The sequence below is a fragment of the Ascaphus truei genome, chromosome 10 (assembly GCF_040206685.1).
Source record: "Ascaphus truei isolate aAscTru1 chromosome 10, aAscTru1.hap1, whole genome shotgun sequence".
Classification (NCBI taxonomy): Eukaryota; Metazoa; Chordata; class Amphibia; order Anura; family Ascaphidae; genus Ascaphus; species Ascaphus truei.
This window is the reverse complement of record NC_134492.1, coordinates 44203640-44227612: the sequence shown is the minus strand read 5'-3', so window position 1 is coordinate 44227612 and position 23973 is coordinate 44203640. Positions and strand designations below refer to the sequence as shown.

Below are 23973 nucleotides of genomic sequence, written 5' to 3'. Positions count from 1 at the left end.
CAAAAAGAGTACATATAAGTCAACCTTTTCAACCGCACAGTCGTCATTTGCAGTCATGTGATCGACCCACTTGCGTTTCGTTCAGGCCGACCACTCCAATGGGGCACAGAGCCCGATCATCCCTTAGACAAACAGAATTTGTGTCATGATGTACCTGACACGTTGGTGGTGCCTCTGGCATGCGAAGGCTCATGTCCGGCCAGGTACATCATAAGGACACTCTGTAGCTTAAGACAAAACAGACAATAGGAAGCGGAAACATCCCTCTGTGTCATTAAAATACACAAGCTATTTGGATATGCAATTAAGAATTCTGACAAATGTTCTATATACCGATGACATCACATATAAAAATGACACACTTTGTAACTTTGTTTATTACAAATGACAAATACTTTTAAAATGCACCAAGACCTGTTGAGTTGACGAACAATGTTATTATCACCAATCACCCATTCGCAAGTAAAAACATGTTTAAAACAATTGAAATAAGTTCTACAAAAATATTAACAAAACAGATAAATATGGTCAAATAAATTTAATCTACAGGTATACTAGAAAATTTCTCTCTTTAGCCTCCCTCTACAAGCTTCTGTACATTACTTCAGGAAGTGAGTAAGATGCTGAAGAATGGGCAAACTTTCTCATTTGTTTTGCACAATACATTTATTTTGCATTCTACTGAAGTGATATTAACAGTTCACAGTGCAATGCTGCATACATTAGACTGAGAATGTGTTGTAATAGAAGACTATAAACTATATTGTTCTGAATGTTAATGATTATTTGTCACTTTCATAAAATATTGATAGTAGCTGTTACTTCCATGTGGTCTTCTTTCAAGCTAATAAAGCATGCCAACAAAATCTGTTCTCCAGTGCAAATACTGTATCTTGCCTGTTTTGGGATATCTATTCAATATTAGTGCAGTATCTTGTATTAATACAGAGGTATTGTATTCCAAAGAACCGTCTATGCAGAAAAGTAGAAAAAAGGGTCATGGACTAGTATGGGAAGGGAGGCATGACCTTTGCCCAAGTGACCCCTTCCCGCTCTGCCTAAGTCGGGAAGAAGAGGTGCATGGGAATGGGCTATTTTGAAGGGTTTGGAGAAAAAGTGGGCATATTTCCCTGAAGACATGGGCCAGAACCAGACATTAAAGGGCCAAGTTCCAGTAGCTTAAATGGAATTGTGGTCAGAGGCAGAAGAGCTAACTTGTCTCAGGAACCAAAGGAAGATGAGCAGTTCTTATCTGTGCTGCAAGAGTAGGTCTGGTATAGGGGAATTTCCTGGGTAAGGCATGGGATTTCGGGCCCTAACACACATGCTGCTGCAGAGGGATTGAGTAGTGATGTTACCAGGTCAGGAGAGAGGAGCAGGAGACACGTGTTCTACAGAATTATGGGATGCACAATTAATCTCCCTCGACTGACTGAGTGATGGCGACGGGTTGGAAAATGAAGGGTGGCCACGTTGGGCATGATGGTCCAAGTCCAGTGACAGTACTATTGCTGTGGTCAGGGAGAGCTATAGAGAGAGTAGAGGATTATTCTGCAGTAGAACTTCATCTGCTGGGTAAGTACTAAGGGATGGAGCTGTGCCTTGCTGTTCAGTGTAGTCACCCAAGCTAACAAGGAAGTGGTGTGAGGGAGTCCTTTTGGAGGTAATGGAGGAAAATAGAGGGGGGATTCAGGGAATGAGGGAGAGTTAAGAGGGGGTATGAGTAGGTAACCTTTCTGCCTTTTTCAGCAGTGTTCTGGGGTGCAAAGAAACAGGGCCATGGCTTCAGTAGAGACAGAAGGACATTCTTGTGTGGCACCTCATAGGACAAGCATCTTCCTTGTTGAAGGTATAGATAGGCTCTTGATAGAATAAAGTGGGGCTAAGATCTGGGCACCGAGTGTGGACTAAGCATTTTGGAAATAAGGGTGCTGGGCATGAGGTAGATGTGGCTGCATAGGTGAAGGAGGGGCTCTCTATAGAGAGTCTCACCAGCCCAGCGTTGTGGAAGTGAGGCAGGAAGTGGAAAATTGGATTTTAGGTCTATGACTGTCAAGAGAGAGGGGATTTGGCCCGGGATTAAAGGGGTTACATCCCATTTGGCCCCCCCTCTACTCTCACCTGGAAAGCAAGGGGTTAAATGGACTGAGGTCTAGCAATGTGGTTTTTACCTTGCTTCAGTATCCAAATGTTTATTCCCCTGTAAAAATGTATTGTTTCTGTTCCCGTGTCTGCACCACACAAACACTGTGATCCATCCGGGAGGGCAAGGGTTAATAGTTGAATAGTGATTATAGCCCTTTGTTTAAGTTACCCTCAAATATGCCTGCCTACTAAATGCAAATGGTCAGTAGAGCTACCAAATGTTTAGGAAGCAGACCCCTGATCAAAGGCTCAGCCACTCTACCTGTTTGCAGGAAGCTGGAGTGGTTTGTGAGTGTTATAACTCACACTTACAAACCATAGTATCCTGCACGACCCCCCTGATTTAGGAGTGGGGCTACAGAATGAGTGACCTTATTAAATATAAGAATATTAGGAGATGTCCTTGGCTTAACGTGCTAAGAGTTACATATGTGTAACCGGGGGACCGAGCCGCAACTAACGATTACAGACACCTGATGTTTAGCCGGTCCTAAGAGACCGATATTAATATCTCTCTTAATTTTAGTATTACACGGTAATATTTAGTCTCATTGGGAGCGTCATGCGTGACGGAATGTATTAATATGGCTCGCGTGCCAGTAAGTTCACTGAACGGAAGTTATGAAGTTATTTACAGGGATATGGGATTTTGGATCTGCTTTGAAAATGCAGACCCCCATCTGCTATGCTAATAGGGCAAACAAAACACAGAAACCCAGTAAGCTCTTTTTGGGAACCCCTGAGCCCCCACAAAATATATATATGTATATGTGTCAAAATGGAGTGCTATTGAGCGTGGCATATGTATACAACAGACGACAGAGAAGCCCAATGCTACATCCAACATGACAGAAATACACAGTAAAATACTTATATATTCTCTTGAAATAGGGTCATTTAGTTTAACCCTTTGGCCAAAGCGTTGTAAGCTTGCGAGCCACGTCAAGGCAGACACCTGTTCGCAAGTCCTAACACTACCAGATAAAATACTAATATACCTCTATTAGGATTAAAATTCTCATTTACCTCTATTAGGAGGGAGAAAGACCACAGTGGGTCTGTATCCAGCAGAATGAGACACTTGCAAACTAGGGAAGTGGGGAGGGGCGGGCTTAAAACCTGGGAAGGAGGAGCCACTAACCTCCACCAGCTGGAACAGCTGAGAATGGGTTAACAAAACACAGAACCCCAGTAAGCTCTTTTTGGGAACCCCTGAGCCCCCACAAAATATATATATGTATATGTGTCAAAATGGAGTGCTATTGAGCGTGGCATATGTATACAACAGACGACAGAGAAGCCCAATGCTACATCCAACATGACAGAAATACACAGTAAAATACTTATATATTCTCTTGAAATAGGGTCATTTAGTTTAACCCTTTGGCCAAAGCGTTGTAAGCTTGCGAGCCACATCAAGGCAGACACCTGTTCGCAAGTCCTAACACTACCGGATAAAATACTAATATACCTCTATTAGGATTAAAATTCTCATTTACCTCTATTAGGAGGGAGAAAGTCCACAGTGGGTCTGTATCCAGCAGAATGAGACACTTGCAAACTAGGGAAGTGGGGAGGGGCGGGCTTAAAACCTGGGAAGGAGGAGCCACTAACCTCCACCAGCTGGAACAGCTGAGAATGGGTTAACAAAACACAGAACCCCAGTAAGCTCTTTTTGGGAACCCCTGAGCCCCCACAAAATATATATATGTATATGTGTCAAAATGGAGAGTCTGACGAAGCGCCATTTAGGCGTGAAACGCGTAAGATCTACCCTCCATTTTTTTGTCTGCACCATGGTGTCCGAATAAAGAATACTTTTTAACTGCAAGCTGTTATCCTGATCATTCATGGCTGTGCCCTGACACACTGCCTCCTGCAGAATTTTCATCTATCTACTGCTATCTCGGATGCACGCCACCAACAAGAAGAAGACAGGCTTTCTCATGTGAGTTTTATCCTTTATTTTATATTGGAAGGTATACTACATAAGGTGGTTGCAAGCGTGTGTGACATTGTCCTCATTAGGAGTGATGTGGTGGAGCTAATCATTCTCCATTCACAGCACCCCTAGGACTTCAATATATATGTCCTATACATAACGCTCACCTATATACCAATCACTCACCTTTACATTAGATGCCTGCATTAGTCTATCTTCAATCAAGAAAGTCTATATGGACATTATAATAACCATTTTCTCTATAGTCATTTGAGCACTATTGATGAACTTTGTTCCTCTATTGAATATACACAGAAATATATCTAAAAATAAAAAGATTCCATAATTGAGAGCCTCTGAAGTTTCTAAACAATAATGTGGAAAAATCAGATGAAAGGGTGCCTTTTTAGAAAAGCACTTTCTGAAAATCACGTTTGTTTTCTTGTAACGTTTTATTGAAAGATCAAGATTGCTGTATAAAAAACATGGATCCTTTTTCATGGTACAAAAAGCATTTTAGCCCATAGCAGGTACCGATATCTCCTTCAAGTTTAAATGTCACGCTTCATGACCCACGTGACATTTAAACATGCAGGAGATACCGGAATCCCATATTGGGGCCTGTAACTCAGGAAGCAGGGGGTCCCCGAACCTGAAATGAATGTGGTTCAGCTCCAGAGACCCCCTGCTTCAATACTATGTTATTCAAATTAAAACATAACTTCATTACCTTAGTGGCTAACTGCTAAGGTAATGAAGGGGTTAACCACCAGTACCTGGTTTGTTGGAGGTAGAGGGGGTGGGTGAAGGTTATAGCTGCCCCAGGGTGGGTATTTAGGGTTCCCATGATGGTTGTGGGAGAGTAACTACTGCTAAGGTAATGAAGGGGTTAACCCCTTCCACTACCCACCAGGGAGGCCTTAGCACACACCCTGGGGAAACAACCCCTTTCACCTACCCCCTCTACCCATAAAAACCCCACCTCCCCATCACCATCATACAAAAAAAGGGCAAAAGCCCTATTAGGCAAATGTGGCTAATAGCACTTTTGCCCATTCAAAAATACTCTATACTGCACATTAAAATAAAATAAAATACCAATTACAACACCTTAAAAAATACACTAGCTATTTAATAAATTGATTGTAACTGTGGTTATCTATGCCTTCAACGGGTGCACAGATAGCCAAATTGACAGCCAATGGGTACCCTACTACGCATCCCCCCCACACCACCACCACCACCACCACCACACATAGTAATTGACAAAAGCTCTATTAGACAGATCTGGCTAATTGCGCTGTTGTCCATTCAAAATCAGTACATAGTCAGCCACCCTACAGTAAATAAAAGTTGTACTTACTCCTGCCAGGATGAAGGCCATCATCATCTTCAGTGACACCAACATTAAAATAAAAACACTAGCTACTGGCCAGTACCACCTTAATTACCAACAGCACTGACAAGCTCTGATAGTAAAATAGCTGACCTGCCTAAGACATGCAAATGAGCATACAGTATATTTACATTTGCTATATGCTTTGCTGTGGAGGGTTTTTGTCACTTTTTTTACTTACCATAACTTAACTCAGTATGGTAAACCCCATCCTTTCGCTTCATTGCATAGCCAGTTAACCCACCCACAGACAGCTGTTTCGACCTTAATGGGTCTCATCAGTGTGGGGTTGGTTTTCTGGCTATGCATCTTAACCCTGGCTGTGCTCAAAGCTGTGACCATGCAGCAAGCTTAAGCCTATAGGGAACCATGTATAACATGGTTTTTGAAGCAAAAAGTGACACTGTGTGCTCATTTGCATGTCATTTCCCAGAATCCCTTGCTGCAGTGGAAGTGCTGTGTGCTGGGTGATAATGGTGAAAGGCGGGGTTGCAGACCTGCCTAAGACATGCAAATGAGCATACAGTATATTTACATTTATTATATATATATATATATATATATATATATATATATATATATATATATAATCATGTGGCTGTGATGCATGATCTTGCAATGTTGTGTTAATTCTGTTTTTAATGGAAATAAAAAACTCAATATTGAATGGTTTGTATGTGTACAACTGTACACACAGATTGTGAGATATTAATGTATGCAATTTTCAGAAGCAAAAAGTCTTGTTGAATATGGCAAAATCACACACTTTTATCTCTACATATTGCCTTTACAAATTTCACAATTTGACTATTACAATATCACGGTTTATTGAATAGGACCATAGATTTGACAAAGCTGTAATTTTCCATCCAGCCTCGGCTTAATAAATATGGATCCTAATTTATATGATGACAAAATGCATACTTTATTAATGCTGTATTTATTCTTTTATGTCCCATGTGCATTATTTTCGAACATGTTACCATACTGTAGCTCCCCGTGTTTATTGTCTTCATGCTCTCCATTATGAAAGGTTATCAACAACATATTCCAGCCTTCTAACCATGCAACAGTCAAGTAATATCACTAAGGGGGATATTACTCTGACAAACCCCACCGACATTGCAAATGCATTCAATGATTACTTTGTGGGGTGTGCTACTAACTTATTAGCAAAACGCAACCCAAACCACAAACCTGAATCTCATCCTGGGAGTACCCATATAGCCCCACCCCCTTCCAACACTGCCCACAATTTTCAATGTGGCCCAGTATCTGAAGAGGAGATTACATAGGCGCTCCTCAAATTAAAACTAAGCAGCCAATGTGGACCTGACTTACTACAATCTAGGTTCCTAAGACTTGGTGCCCCAGCAATTGCCAAACCAATTGCTTCCATAGTCAACTCTATCCTGTCTGCAGGCCATATCCCTAAGAACTGGAAAACTGCTAGAGTTGTCCCAGTCTTCAAAAGTGGGGACAAAAACACTGTCTCAAACTACAGGCCAATCTCCCTTCTCCCAATCCTATCCAAAGTCATGGAAAAATGTGTCCACTCCCAACTAAGCGATTACTATACCAAGACAAATTTCCCTAGCCAATTCCAATCTGGCTTTTGCCCCAAACACTCCATCGTAACTACCCTGCTAAAAGTTTGCAATGAAATCCAGTGTGGAATGGAACGTGGTCAACTCACTGGTGCAATATTCCTAGATTTTGCAAAGGCTTTTGATACTGTTGATCATGCTATCCTGCTTAACAAACTCCAGAGCTCTGGAATAGGGAAGCATGCTTTAAACTGTTTTCAGTCCTACCTATCAGGTAGATCCCAACATGTGTCCATCTCGGGCTCTAACTCCAACCCCCTGGATATCACCTGTGGCATCCAGCAAGGCTCTGTTCTGGGGCCCCTACTCTTCTCAGTGTTCATCAATGATCTTCCCACAGCTTGTAAGGAAGCTTCAATACACATGTATGCAGATGACACAATCTTATATGCACACAGCCATAGCCTCTCCGACCTTGAACACATACCTCAGTCTGACATTTTGAGACTCAAAAACTGGATTTCCCAAAACAAACTTTTTTTAAACACTGACAAGACTGTAACAATGGTATTTGGGACCAAGACTAAATTTTTAAAGCTTCCAGTGACTGAGCTTCAGATCAGAACCAACGCTAACACCACCCTAACTCCTGTTATTAGTTTTAAATACCTGCACATATGGTTTGACTCCCACTTAACATTCGGAATGCACATTGATGCCCTGACATCCAAAACCTATGCCAAACTAGGTGTACTTTACAGGAACAAATCCTCCCTAAGCCTGCTGGTCAGAAAGCGTATTGCACAGCAGATGCTAATGCCAATTATCGACTATGGAGGCATAGTATATGGCTCGGCACCCCAAACCCACCCTCTACAATTCAATTTGTCGTTTCGTTCTCCAATGCAACTACAACACACATCACTGCGAAATGCTCAAAGAACTAGATTGGTCATCACTCGAGTCTAGGCGCAAAGTTCACCTTTCCTGTCTTGCCTTCAAATACTTTCTGGGCAAGCTACCCACCTATCGGAACAAGCTCCTCACCCCTACCACATGCAGCACTTATCATCTGAGATCTGACTCCAAAAGACTGTTCATGGTCCCAAGGCTCAACAAAGTATCTCGCCGCTCCTCCTTCTCTTACCGTGCACCCCAAAACTGGAACAACCCACCGGAGACTCTCACATTCACCACCAGTTTAAGTTCTTTCAAAAGTAAGGCTGTCTCACATTTTAATCTGGTCTGTAACCTTTACATAAGCCTATAATATACATCTTCTCTAACTGTGAATGCAATGTATTGTATATAATGTATACCCTGCTCATTTATGTAACTGTATTTGTAACCATGTTTTATTTGTCATATTAACTATGTCCAGGACATACTTGAAAACGAGAGGTAACTCTCAATGTATTACTTCCTGGTAAAACATTTTATAAATAAATAAATAAATGTGTTGTGTGAGAAAACTCGGATCTCTTGCGTGATATTTTGCAAATATGCCACTAGGACATTATGTGTCTGATTGTTTTTTTATTTTTATGACATATCACAAGGCATCATTGATGGGTTTAAAATATCTTCCAAACTCCTTTGAACTTATTTATAGGGAAACATGCATTTTATTTTGTCTTGAGGCCAAAAAAAATGTCCACAGTCAGAAATTCTTAGTCATAATGTGTAACCAAAATTCAAGAAAAATGCTTAATTATATAAAAATATATATTCCTTTCTTTGCAATTCTTTGCCTTTTCAACGGTGTCTTGTTTGTATGAGCCCTCAAATATCAAGATATCACAAATTGCTTGTTGAGTTCAAGGCCAAAGTTGAAGTTCAAAGTTCTAGTAGCCGTGTTGGTCCTAGAGAAATGTAAATTTGTTGTAGGTTATTATGTACCTTTTAGGGTGTCACAGGAGACCAGCACTTTTAACACTTTTTACCTTCTGGGATCATTCACTAGGCAAAGCAAGGTAATGGAATAAAATCAGGTTTATTCCGGTGAAACCCACGTACACACAATGAATATACAATATACAGGCAGAATACAAACTTACTCGGGGTCTGGGCTAGAAAACTAGCCTTAAATAGGTGCAGGGTTCCTGCTTCGGAAGGCTTATCCTGAACGGGACTTCGTCCCGGGCTACGTGGTACTCTTTTCGGGAAGAATACTCAGCCGCGACCGCTACGTTCTAGTCTGAGAACTTGGTCCTCACATCTGACTTAGTCTCAGCTAGGCAGATTTTCCTAGCTCCAAAAATGAAGCCAGTTGCTCTGCTATTCGCAACAGAGCAACTTTGAAAAGCCCGCCTTTGCCTCACCGATTCAAGCCACAAGATGGTCTGGTTCCCTCATCAGGAAGTCTCCTTACATAGACCCCGCTGTTCTATGTTTAACATGGAAAGGAGACAAGCGACCAATCAGGGAACGGATCGTACCTCAGCCAGCCATTCAGAATGGGGGCTCGTGTGGCTGCTGATGTCAGAGGAGGGGGCGTGCCAAGCCAGCTCGAAAAGTCGGATGAGCGGAAAATATGAATTGCCAATGGGAATCACGCCTACCAGTAGCGTCTTTCCCCAGCCAACCCATTGCCCCCCGCTGAGCAGGCTCCACCAGGTCTGACAGTCCAAAAGGTGCCCCAGTAGGGTTCCCTTGTTCTCTGGACCTGGTACTCCATCCTTCCCTGCTCACCAAATGGTTTTCTCACCTCCTAACACTTTCTTCCCTTTGATCTACGATGTCTATGCAGATATCTTGGCTCCTATGTAGATGCCCGGGATGACTGCATAGACATTAATACATACTGTATAAAACATAACACACTGTTTTATTAAACAACTATCTCTTGGGGAACATTATACATGTGGGGGAAATGGGTCTGGGATACTTGGGCTCGAAAACCAGTATTCTGAGGGACACCATGTTGCCCCGGTGTAATTCACCTCGCACACACGCAAATCATGATAGCACATCAGGGAGAATTACGGGACTACCGGTAACTTTGTCCCCCGAACTCCTACACAAAATATAAACACATTTTGACCCAAGTATCCCCCTTGAAACTCCCACTCCCGAAATCCCATGTTTATTGGGGAAGGGGAACAGGTAAACCACACAACAGGTCAGGGTTTTTCATACATTGCAGTGTCCCTGGCTTATGGTGCTACTTTGCTGCCAGGGCCCCACGGTTTTCAGGGGTAACCAGTCGGGCATCCTTTATTATGAAGACTGGCTACCCCCTAACGTCACATAGGGGACTAATATTAGAGTTCTTCATAGATTAAATTATAGTATGCAGAGCTTTCAAAATGTCATAGGTTTCTTTTTCAAGTGTACTATACACTAAAAATGTTTAAATGTAGTGACAGTATTATTGAAGATAAAACGACTGAGCTTTCAAAAGCTTGGCACTATAATTTTCTCTATGAAAAACCTAATGTTGGTACAGTGGCAGGAAAAGACACCCTGCCCTTGCTTATTATGCTCTTTCTCTATGCCAGTTCTAATGTACAGTACTTGTATTGTATTGTATGTCTTTATTTATATAGCGCCATTAATGTACATAGCGCTTCACAGTAGTAATACACCTGGTAATCAAATAAATAACAGATAATATAAATAACAGGTCATGGGAATAAATACATCAGACATAAAATTAACATTAAGGAAAAGGAGTCCCTGCTCCGAGGAGCTTACAGTCTAATTGGTAGGTAGGGAGAACGTACAGAGACAGTAGGAGGGAATTTTGGTAAGTGCGTCTGCAGGGGGCCAAGCGATATGTATCATGTGTCCAGTATAACCCTCAGTGCTATTCATATGCTTCTTTAAGCAAGTGTGTCTTAAGGTGGGTCTTAAAGGTGGATAGAGAGGGTGCTAGTCGGGTATTGAGGGGAAAGGTATTCCAGAGGTGCAGGGCAGTAAGCGAGAAAGGTTTAAGGCGGGAGAGGGCTTTAGATACAAAGTGGGTAGAAAGAAGACATCCTTGAGAGGAACGCAAGAGTCAGGATGCTGCATAACGAGAAATTAGGGCTGAGATGTAAGGAGGAGCTTTAAAAGTGAGGAGGAGAATTGAGTGTGTGATACGGGATTTGATCGGAAGCCAGGAGAGGGATTTCAGGAGGGAAGACGTGGAGACAGATTTAGGAAAGAGTAGAGTGATTCTGGCAGCAGCGTTTAGGATAGATTGTAGGGGAGACAGGTGAGAGGCAGGAAGGCCGGACAGCAGGATGTTACAGTAATCAAGACGGGGGAGAATGAGGGCCTGAGTCAGAGTTTTATCAGTCGAGCAACAGAGAAACGGGCGTATCTGTGATATTGCGGAGGAAAAAGCGACATGTTTTAGAAACGTTCTGAATGTGAGAGGAGAATGTGAGAGATGCGTCGAGTGTGACCCCTAAGCAGCATGCTTAGGCTACTTGCAGCTGCAGAGCTAATTTCTCCGCTCCAGGTGCACTGAATTAATTAACCAATTAAGAAAGAAAGGTAAATTATTCCCAATATCAGTGCTCTAGAGTGAGCTGATAGTAACCAAATAACTTGTTGTTATAATGTTCATAAACTAAATATATATCCAGATAGGCATGTAGTGGTACATATAAAGGAAAGTCAATAATACCCCCAGGTTGGAGAAAGATACTTTGATAATAGCATCAAGAGGGGGTGTCTGTAAGATACCACAAAGTGGCAGATACAGACCTTCTCACAACATAAAAAGTACAATCTCCTGGAATTTGTCTTGTATTAATCATGTAAATATATCCGATTTCTTCACATATGCGTGAAATGCGTAAAAGGTGCTCTTTGCTTGTTTTCCTTATATTTATCATGTTGTGAATGGCTCAATAAATATTTGTAATATATATTTTTGAGTGATCCAGCCTTATTATTTTTTGCTTCAAAGCAGTGCACCGCTTATTCCTTCCCCCACAGGATTCTACTTCCGGAATTCATTAACCAGGCTGCTACAGTATATCTGTAATGAGGAACAAACGCAAGAAACTGCAGGAGAAGGATGTGTTGCAAAAGATGGATCTGCTAAAATTGCTTGCTAACCAGCCTAAGGCCCAGGGACCTACTAACGCAAAATGTGACCTTTTGTGTCCTCCCACTAGTTCCCTACCTTTGTAAAGTATGTCTCTAGGGACCAGTGGGGAGACCACAGTTACAATATGTGCAAGTTTCAAACATGTGTATGTAAATGTTGAATAGTGACAGTGCATACTCTAAGCATTATTTAATTATGAATAAGTGATGCCACAGCAACTGTGGCTAAATAGTGCGAGAAGGAAGAAGAAGAATATATATATATATATATACGTCCTCCCTCTCCTGGCAGCAGACGCACGAGCTATTCCACCAAATGTAGCTCCTTGAAACCACGTGCCCTACGTGTACGCGTTTCTTCCGATTGACGGATTTCATCAAGGAGCTACGTTTGGTGGAATAGCTCGTGCGTCTGCTGCCAGGAGAGGGAGGACGTTCCCTGAGCCACACACAGCATCTAATGCTGGAACAACAGACTGTATACCTGAATTTCCATAGGGACATCTGACTGTGATGCACCGGTAGCAGTGAGGTCTGATGTACTGAAGTAAACATTCGGCGAGCAGCTACTTGTTGGCGCATGGGTTTACCCATACAATGCTTAATTTGCATTGACAAATTGTGAGTGTGCATTTGTCTTGTGATTTTTTATTAAAATTTTGTTACCAGATTTTACACATGGATCGGGCGCTTTTTCTCTTGTTTCTCCAATAGAATTTGCTGGGAGGTTGCTGACCCCAAAGAAGAAGCAGCCCGGACGTTGTAATCTCCATACAAAATCATCAACTTTTTTTGTGGAAAACACATATATATATATTTTTATAGTTAATTTTTTACACATTTTTTTATTTTTTATTTTTTAACATTTTCATTTTTTGGTTAATGCATTTCACCTAATCATATTATATTTTGATAATCATATTTTTCAGTGTTTTTTGCAATAATAGTTCATCATTCATCATTTTTTATTCAATATATTTTTTAACACACAACAATTATACATATACAATTTTGACATTTTTTTTTATATTTTACACACACTTACCATCAATACTTATTACCACCATCTGAGTTCCTATATATATATATATATTTTATAATAATACATTTTTACAATTGTTTTATACGGGTCATCTGTGCTAACATTTGTTGTGGTCTGTTTGTTATCAGGAGTCTACTGTGGGGCTAGTACACACCCAGGCGCTGTTGAATCTTTCAACTAATATATATATATATATATATATATATATATATATATATAAAAATGTTGTTTCCCCACTGCACTCTGACTAAATAATTATATTAGCACTATATCTTTCATTTTTTAATTGCAGTGTTCAAAAAAGCACAATAATTCAGGGGCAAATTCCACTTCATCAAGTATACTTCTTGAGACCCTGATGAAGGGGAATTTGCCCCTGAAATGTTGTGTGTTTTTTTTAACACTGCCATATAAAAGGAAAAATAAGAAATAATGCTTTAATAATTCTTTACTCAGAGTGCAACTGGTAAACTACTTTTTAGTTATTATATATATATATATATATATATATATATATATATATATATATATATATATATACACTTCCTATTGGCGTGACTCTGACCAGATGATCATGTGACTTTGAGCTAAGTCCCACTCCTAAACATCGCAAATGTGAGCCATCAGACACTGCCCCTGGTGAACGCCGACAAGTGTGGGGAGGTTTCAAACTGAGTGCGAGTGTGAGCCACTAATCACTGTTTCCAGAAGGACGCCTCCAAATGTGAGGGAGATCTCAGATTGAGACGTACATAGTTACATAGTTACATAGTAGATGAGGTTGAAAAAGACGCACGCCCATCAAGTTCACCCTTTGATAAATTCTGACAACAGATACTTTATTCTATATCCGTATTTACAGTATTTTGATCCAGAGGAAGGCAAACAGAAACCCCTAGTGATATATCATCTAATGATTTCATAAGGGGAAAAATAAATTCATTCCTGACTCCAATAATTGGCAATTCGATTACTTCCTTGATCAACATCCTTCCCATGTTTACTTATTTGGTATATCCCTGTATACCTTTCCTTTCTAAAAATATGTCCAACCTTTTTTTTAACAGATCTATAGTATCTGCCATCACAGTCTACACAGGTAATGAATTCCACATTTTAGTTGCCCTTACTGTAAAGAACCATTTCCTTTGTTGCTACAGCTCAACCCCCTTATAACGCTATGCTTGGGGTCCAAAGAATCACATCGCGCTATAAGTGGATCGCGTTAGAAATTATGTACATTTGTATGCATTGTACAATAAAGTATTTAAGATACCAATAATCGTGTTGTAGAGTATTCATAAATACGAAAATTGGGAGCCATTATTGCATCTCGTTATAAGCGGATTCGCGTTGTAACGGATCGCGCTATAACGGGGTTGAGCTGTAGTTATTTTGAACGTTCCTTGTACTATCCCTGCATATATTTTTATATAGTTGTCGTATCCCCTCTTAGACGCCTCTTTTCTAATGTAAACAAATCTAATATAGCTAGCCTCTCCTCATACGTTAGATTGTCCATCCCCTTTATTAATTTGGGGCTCTTCTCTGCACTTTCTCTAGTTCCATAATAAATTTTCTAAGGAGTGGTGCCCAAAATTGTACTCCATATTCAAGGTGGGGTCTTACTAATGCTTTATGAAGGGGAATAATTATGTTTACTTCCCTTCCTTCCATTGCCCATTTAATGCAAGATAAGATCTTGTTTGCCTTTGCAGCTACTGCATGACTGTGGAAACTCCCTTAATATATCCCCATTTAATGTGTAAGTCGCCTGTTTATTCTTGCATCCCAAATGCATAACCTTACATTTATCTGTATTAAACCTCATCTGCCATTTACCTGTCCAAGTTTCCAGTCTATCTAAGTCCTTCTGGAAAGAAATTACATCCTGCTCTGATTCTACTACCTTACACAATTTAGTATCATCAGCAAAGATGGAGACTTTGCTCTCTGTGCCAACCTCAAGGTCATTCATTAACAAGTTAAAACGTTAAAAAGCAGCTTGGATGAGCATTACCTGTGGGGCCCCCTTATCGGAATAAACTGTGAGTGGTCTCAACACATTACCGTGAGCATGAGTAATTGACTATTGCCCTGTAAAACATGCTGACAAGCGTGAGGAGACTCTTTGGACAGATTTACAACTGGACCAACTCCATTTGTTGGGTTCAATTTGCCATATTTTTGTGATAAACTTGCTGCTTGAATCGGTTAACACCTGAAGTCAGGTTATATATGATTATGCATAACTGACAGGTTTTTATCTGAGTGCGATTTTTCAAGCCCCCATTTTTATGCCTTATATTTTTTATTTAAACTTCATTATACCTTGGAGTACGCGCTTTTCCATTTTTGCTTTATTGAATTCATTTTTGGATTTTGTCATCCAAATAGAAGTTTCTACGCCTCCACCTTTGAATTCTGTTTCCCACATGATTACAACAATTCCAATTGGAATTCATCAATTGCTTTCCCTGACCAGATTAATGATATATATGAACTTGATGGACGTACTGTATGTGTTTTTTCAACCTCATCTACTACGGTATGTAACTATGTGGCTATATTCTTAAATATACACCACTACAATAAATATATGCTAGGGACACATCACAGTAATCACTGAATATATTACAAATATGGCATAAAGCAGGTCCTAGCAGTTTTTCAAAATTCCCAAAAGTGACTCTTTTCAATAGCCCCCTTAAATGTAAATAACATTAGAATACCTTCAATTCTGCTTAGCAATATAGAGCCACATGTACATTAGGCATTCACCGTATGGCTAATTCAAATGAATGGGCTGTAAGGTGTCTTATAGAAATGCAGCATTTAGTAAATATGGCCCGTAGTCCATTTACCATTCTCTTCAACCGTGGCATAGAAAGCGTTCTGCCATGGTCCAGTGGGCCGGGTGCCGTGGGCTTGTCATTAGGCTATTTACATCTTCAAAAGAGCACGACCACAGCTAAAGATAATCGTAAGCTAATGAAGCTGAAACTGTACGAAAAAAGAGAAGCACGAGACCGTGCAACACCAATTGTAATATTTGTAACATTTGCCTTGTAAGGTTATATATCTTTATTGGATTTGGAAATTGGAGCCGGAAGTCTGACTTTTAAATGTACAATAACAAGTGCATCCCAGAATCTACAATAAAACAATGTTTTTTTGTAAGTGTCCTGTAACATGCCTCTAAGAACTTGCAAAATTCCTAGGGTTAACATGATGCAGATCCAAAGGATAGTTTAGCGATTTGTTTTTAGAAAATGCTCACATTTTAAATACATTCACGAAAAAGTTATGTTTTTAATTAAATTCCAGAAAAAAATTAAATGTAATTAATATTTCCTCTCATATAGAGAACTACTAGATATTTTCCCAATTAAGTACAGATGTAACAAAGATTATTTCTCCCGGTGGTGTGTTATGATGGGGGTATTCTGTTATATTCTGCAATATCCCTGCCATTATATCCTTTTGAAACTCTGTGATATTTTCCATTATTGAACGATATCAGTAGGTAAAATGAAGCTGGCTACATCTGTACATGGCAAGTAGAAGAAGTATCCAAGCACTCCAGGGGTCTTTACAAAGAATAAAGTGTTTATTAGAACAGGATCATGTTCTACTAATCACTTTATTTAAGTAATAATCCCTGAAGAACAGGGCATTACTGGCCAATAATGCCCTGGCTGGAAGAGTTGAAGGCCTGAGGTGAAGCCGAGGGACTTTAACCCAGCCAGGACATTATTGGCCAGTAATGCCCTGTTCTGAGGGGATTATTACTATTATAGGCTAAATGTAGGCACACACACACACACACACACACACACACACACACACACACACACACACACACACACACACACACACACACACACACACACACACACACACACACACACACAGCAGCTCACACATAAACTGCTGCTACACACACACACACACACACACAAAACAGCACACCACACACAACACAGTGCCTCTACACACACACACACACACACAAACACACACACACACACACACACACACACACACACACACACACACACACACACACACACACACACACTGGAGCTCTAGACACACAACACAGCACCTCCTCTACACTCACTACACAGCACCTCTACACACACAGCAGCAGCTCTACACACACAGCAGCTCTACACACACACAAACTCTGCTGCCACGCACACATGCTACACCCATAAACACTGCTACTGACAGACACACACACACACAATGGAGGTCTATATACACACACACACACACACACACACACACACACACACACACACACACACACACACACACACACACACACAGTAGCTCTATACACACACACACACACACACATCAGCTCTACACTCACACAAACTGCTGCTACACATACAACAGCACAACACACACACACTGCAGCCACAATAAAAAATGCAGCCACTTACTAAACTTTGCACTATCCCCCCCCAGCTCTACACACAACACAGCACCTCTACACTCCCCCCACCCACACCACACACAACACTGCACCTCTATACTTACTTCTTTGCAGACTCTCCCCCCCCCCCCCCCAATTCAACTGAATCTGCTCAGAAAATCTCAGTCAGCTCGGGAGGGGCAGGAGTCAAACCGTAGCTGATACTTTTTGACCAATCCCCTGCCATGTCTCAGAGCTTTAACTTCATTCAAACCAATCCCTGCCCTGTCTCAGCTGTTCTGAAAGCTGATTGGCTGGAAAGAAACAGATTGAAAACTGCATTTTGCAAGCTGCTGAAATTCAGGGCATTACTGTAGATAATGCCCGGAATTTTAACCAATCAGAGAGCAGGGTATTCAATAATGCCCTGAATTTTACTGCTTTAGCCTATAATCTTTATTAAGACACCTGCAGTGCCATAGATACTTCTCCTTGCCATTTACAAGTTCCTTTGTTGGTTACTTGATCTGATGAGCACCTGTGGAAAGATCACAGCATCATGAGTGCTCCTAAGGCTGCGCTTATAGTGCCTGGCGACGGCGATGCGACGCCGCACCAAAACAAATACATTGAATCCGTTGCATGCGCTTATAGTAAGCGCGGCGGTGACGGAGCGACGGAGCGACCAAAATTTTTGAAGTCAGTTAAATTTGATTTTGGGAGAGACAGTCGCCACATGTGACTGTCTCTAAACCAATCACAGAGCGCGTATTGCACTCTGCCCTCTGCCTTCGTGACGTCACTGGCCTTGTCGCCAGCGACGTCGCTCAAAACTAAAGTTCAACTTTCGCCAGTGGCGACTGCCTAACCCTGCACACTACGTCTGCAAATTGCCAGACTGAACTGATTCTTGTGGAATTGCACTTTTAACATCTTTGTAATGTCTTGTTTAGAACTGAGGTCAATTACAAGAAAATAATTTGTCCTAAATGTTAAATAAATCCATGACAAAGATTAGTTTTATGTAACTGGTAGGAACCAGCAGTGCAGCAATATCGTATTAGTTAGGCCTTTTTATCCACTTCTTCAATAAGCACACAAAGCTTAATTTGTAGACAAGGAAAAGATGTGACTTGTGTGAAACATGAATAAATTATCTGTCTTATGTAATGATGGCAACAGTTCAACCTGGCTGAGGTTGTGTGTCGTCTGAAAGGTGCATTTAATTGAAATGGAGATAAAAGCAGATTTTTGCAACAGAATACCTTTTGTATCATCACCTTCATGGTCTTAAACCCCTTAGTTTATAAATCCCAATGGATGAAATCGATATATATTTTTTAAATGCGAATGAGTTGGATATGAAAACACTATACAGTACCTAAAAAGACAATGCACGTGCATTAGAGCCCTATGTAAAGAGCTGGCAATCTGTCCTGTGCACCAGAGGCACATGCTGATTTCAATGACCGAAAAAAAGCATCCTGTTGCTGATTATGCTGTCACATTCATATCTCAGACCGTGTTCAGAATATTGTCTGATCGATCACAGGAGAAGGAATCGATTGGCAGCTTAGGTAATTATTTCCCATGAAAGCTACTCACATACTGTATATAGTAAAACAAAAAGGGAAAAATAATAGGTGCTGTGGACTGGTGCTGTGTACAGTTCTGCACCTGTGTCTGTCATTACCTTTTCTCTTTATTGTGTCAATAAACTGTGCTAATGATTGCCATAAACTCAGCTGACACTTGAACAGGGCAATATTTGTAAGGGAAGGTCCGGCATTATTTCTTTAGGGATCAACAAGAAACTTCAAAAGATGATCATTAAATTATTAGGAATGGGCCTGGGATAGTGAATGGATATTTACAAATGCCTTTGATATCACATTCCTTAGTTTAAAGCTACTGAACATTATAGTGATTTAGATACATATATACTGTATACAGTCATGTGAAAAAGAAAGTACACCCTCTTTGAATTCCATGGTTTTAATCAGGACATAATAACAATCATCTGTTCCTTAGCAGGTCTTAAAATTAGATAAATACAACCTCAGATGAACAACAACACATGACATATTACACCGTGTCATGATTTATTTAACAAAAATAAAGCCAAAATGGAGAAGCCATGTGTGAAAAACTAAGTCCACCTTATGATTCAATAGCTTGTAGAACCACCTTTAGCAGCAATAACTTGAAGTTTTCTGTATGACTTTATCAGTCTCTCACATCGTTGTGGAGGAATTTTGGCCCACTCTTCTTTACAACGTTGCTTCAGTTCATTGAGGTTTGTGGGCATTTGTTTATGCACAGCTCCCTTAAGGTCCAGCCACAGCATTTCAATCAGGTTGAGGTCTGGACTTTGACTGGGCCATTGCAACACCTTGATTCTTTTCTTTTTCAGCCATTATGTTGTAGATTTGCTGGTGTGCTTGGGATCATTGTCCTGTTGCATGACCCAATTTCAGCCAAGCTTTAGCTGTCGGACACATGGCCTCACATTTGACTCTATACTTTAGTATACAGAGGAGTTCATTGTCGACTCAATGACTGCAAGGTTCCCAGGTCACGTGGCTGCAAAAACAAGCCCAAATCGTCACCCCTCCACCACCGTGCTTGACAGTTGTTATGAGGTATTTGTGCTGATATGCTGTGTTTGGTTTTCGCCAAACGTAGCACTGTGCATTATGGCCAAACATCTCCACTTTGGTCTCGTCTATCCAAAGGACATTGTTAAAGAATCCATTTAACAGGAGACATCTATCAGCCTGATATTGCAACTTTGTTTACCCACACTGATCTACCTCAAGGTTATCCTGTACTCCCCATTTGTTGCTACATTCATTGCTACGCATTTAAGTGATATATCACTCACAGCACCACTCCTTCACAATAGATCTATTGAACATTTTTTGGATATATATATTTTTTCCTCCATTCATCCATCCTTTGTTGTTTTTATTCACTGTTATTCATTGCATACATTGTGTTTGTTTTTATCTGTTTGTCCAGCAACCAAGCTTTTCTTGCCTTAAATAAATTATCCTGATTTTTACTGTTATAGAGGATTGCGCTTTTTTTCTTTTTCCAAATTATCTAGGATAGGCATATGGGCATATCCTTATTAGAGCTGCATCCTATTAGCCTATTTCTCCTTGATCAGTACCTGATAATAAATTCACTTTAATATACATATTATTAATTTACCCTTGTGCTAGTCCTAGCACTGATTTGTTTTTGTTTTTATATATATATATATATATATATATATATATATATATATATATATATATATATATATATATATAGTGCAGAATAAATGAGTTCTTCAGTATTCGGTGATACCTTTTTTATTGGACTAACAATTTATGTCATAGGACAAGCTTTCGAGAGTTATCCTCTCTTCTTCAGGTCAGGCAATACTGATAAACAAAGGAATCTATGGCTTAAACAGTGTGGAGAGAGGAAGAAAAAAAAAAACCAACAGATATTTACTGTAGATAAGGTAGGGTGTTAAGTGTTTGAAGCCAGGGGACAGTGTCAAAGAAAGGTGGGGAGGGGGAGGGATACTGGGGGGGGAGAGAAAGTGTGGATAAGAATAGAGGCAAGCAGGATGATTACAAGCAATTTTGATAGGGTGTGAAAAAACCCATGTCCGCATTAAGTCCTTTGGTTTTGGTGTCAAAGAGTCTTATCATTCTGAGTTCAAATGTTTTCCGTTCTTGGGTGCTTTTAAACATTCCATTAAGGATTTTGATTTTTAGATCATTTATGGAATGATCTGGTTGTGAGAAGTGATGTCCCACAGGTGAGCAGTATCTTCCTTCTTCGTGATGGAGTATAGAGTGTCTGTGCATATTCATTCTTCCTTGTAGTTTTTGGCTGGTTTCCCCAATGTAGCAACCTTGGTCACATTTGTTGCACTGAATCATATACACTAAATTCCTGGATGTGTAGCTGTATGATCCTTTAACATTGAATGTTCTATGGTTGTGACTGGCTGTGGGATCCTGGCAAATATCTTTGCAGAGTTTGCAGCGTTTGTTGCTGCACGGTTTTGTGCCATTATCCATGTCTTTAAAATCGTTGTGAAGTTTTCTGCTGACTAATTTCTGTTTGAGATTTGGTGGTTGCCGGAATGCAAGAATGGGAGGTTTTGGAAAGATTTCTTTTAATGTCGCATCCTCTGTCAGCATGGGTTGCAGATCTTTGATTATTTTTCGTATACCCTCTAGTGTAGGGTTGTATGTGGTCACTAATGGTATGCGTGTGGTAGGTTCTTTCTGTCTGTATTGTAGCAGGTGTTCTCGTGGGGCTTTTATTGCAGATGTAATAGTTTTGGCAATGGTCTTTGGTTTGTATCCCTTCTGTCTGAACGATTCGGTCAGGGTTGTGAGATGCCTGTTTCTGTCTTCAGTGTCAGAGCATATGAGGTGGTATCTTATAGCCTGGCTGTGTATGATACCTTGTTTTGTATGAGTGGGATGGAAGCTGGAGTTGTGGAGGTAACTGCATCTGTCAGTAGGTTTCTTGTATACAAATGTGTGTAGTTTGGCATCTTTCAGTGTTACTGTAGTATCTAGAAAGTTTACTAGGTTTGCCGAATAATCCATTTTGAGTTTAATTGATGGATGGAATGAGTTCAGGGACTCGTGGAATTGTTTTAGGTTTTCTTCCCCCTCTGTCCATATTATAAACAGGTCATCAATGTATCTGTAGTATTTGTAGGGTTCGTGGAGGCATGTAGTTAGGAATCTTTGTTCAAGATTTGCCATGAAAAGATTGGCATATTGCGGTGCCATCTTGGTACCAATTGCAGTCCCCATCAGTTGTAGGTACATATCCTTGTTGAAGCTGAAGTAGTTGTGTGTGAGGATGTATTCTATCAGTTTGGTAATTACATCAGCGCTGTATTTCTGATCCAGGGGAGATGTTGTAAGGAAATGCAGGCATGCCTCAATACTGTACCATCCTTGTGGGGGATGTTGCTGTAAAGGGATTCTACATCCATGGTAATTAGCAGTGTGTTGGATGGTAGTTGGTTGATGTTGTTAAGATTATTGAGAAAATCTGTGGTATCTTGTATGAAGCTGTTGGTGCTTCTGACTAAAGGCTTGACGATATTCTCCACTAAGCCTGATATTTGTTCCGTGAGTGTATCCATACCTGTTATAATTGGTCTGCCGGGGTTTCCTGGTTTGTGGATTTTGGGAAGCATGTAGAAGATATTAGTTGCTTCAATTGTGATTGCAGGTGGTTAGGGAATGTTTGAATGAGATTCATGAGTGGCTTTGTATATTCCTGGGTTGGATCATGCGTGAGTTTCTTGTAGTAGGTGTTGTCTGTGAGTTGTCTATTGCCTTCTTCTATGTATTTATTTCTGTTCATAAGCACCACTGCGCCTCCTTTATCTGCTGGTTTGATGGTGATGTTGTGGTTGTTTCGCAGTTCCTTGATAGCAGATCTCTCCATGGGGGATAGGTTGTACATAGTTTTTTTCTGCAACCACAATTGAAGCAACTAATACCTGACAACCCTGGAGTTGGGATCTTCTTCATGCTTCCCAAAATCCACAAACCAGGAAACCCCGGCAGACCAATTATAACAGGTATGGATACACTCACGGAACAAATATCAGGCTTAGTGGAGAATATCGTCAAGCCTTTAGTCAGAAGCACCAACAGCTTCATACAAGATACCACAGATTTTCTCAATAATCTTAACAACATCAACCAACTACCATCCAACACACTGCTAGTTACCATGGATGTAGAATCCCTTTACAGCAACATCCCCCACAAGGATGGTATTGAGGCATGCCTGCATTTCCTTACAACATCTCCAATGGATCAGAAATACAGCGCTGATGTAATTACCAAACTGATAGAATACATCCTCACACACAACTACTTCAGCTTCAACAAGGAAATGTACCTACAACTAATGGGGACTGCAATGGGTACCAAGATGGCACCGCAATATGCCAATCTTTTCATGGCAAATCTTGAACAAAGATTCCTAACTACATGCTTCCACAAACCCTACAAATACTACAGATACATTGATGACCTGTTTATAATATGGACAGAGGGTGAAGAAAACCTAAAACATTCCACAAGTCCCTGAACTCATTCCATCCATCAATTAAACTCAAAATGGATTATTCGGCAAACCTAGTTAACTTTCTAGATACTACAGTAACACTGAAAGATGGCAAACTACACACATTTGTATACAAGAAACCTACTGACAGATGCAGTTACCTCCACAACTCCAGCTTCCATCCCACTCATACAAAACAAGGTATCATACACAGCCAGGCTATAAGATACCACCGCATATGCTCTGACACTGAAGACAGAAACAGGCATCTCACAACCCTGACCGAATCGTTCAGACAGAAGGGATACAAACCAAAGACCA

General features: G+C 40.5%; 1 long non-coding RNA gene across 5 annotated transcripts in view; it reads right to left on the bottom strand.

The window, feature by feature from the left end:
* LOC142503388 (uncharacterized) overlaps window positions 1–23973 on the bottom strand; it is a 70501-nt gene that overhangs the window by 11093 nt on the left and 35435 nt on the right. Inside the window, exon 6 of one of the 5 annotated variants that reach the window (XR_012804001.1) lies at window positions 8692–8892. The exons of the other annotated variants lie outside the window; for them this stretch is intronic. This is a non-coding gene — a long non-coding RNA (uncharacterized LOC142503388). Of the gene's footprint in view, window positions 1–8691; window positions 8893–23973 lie in introns of those variants that run through there. 5 annotated transcript variants of the gene reach the window in all.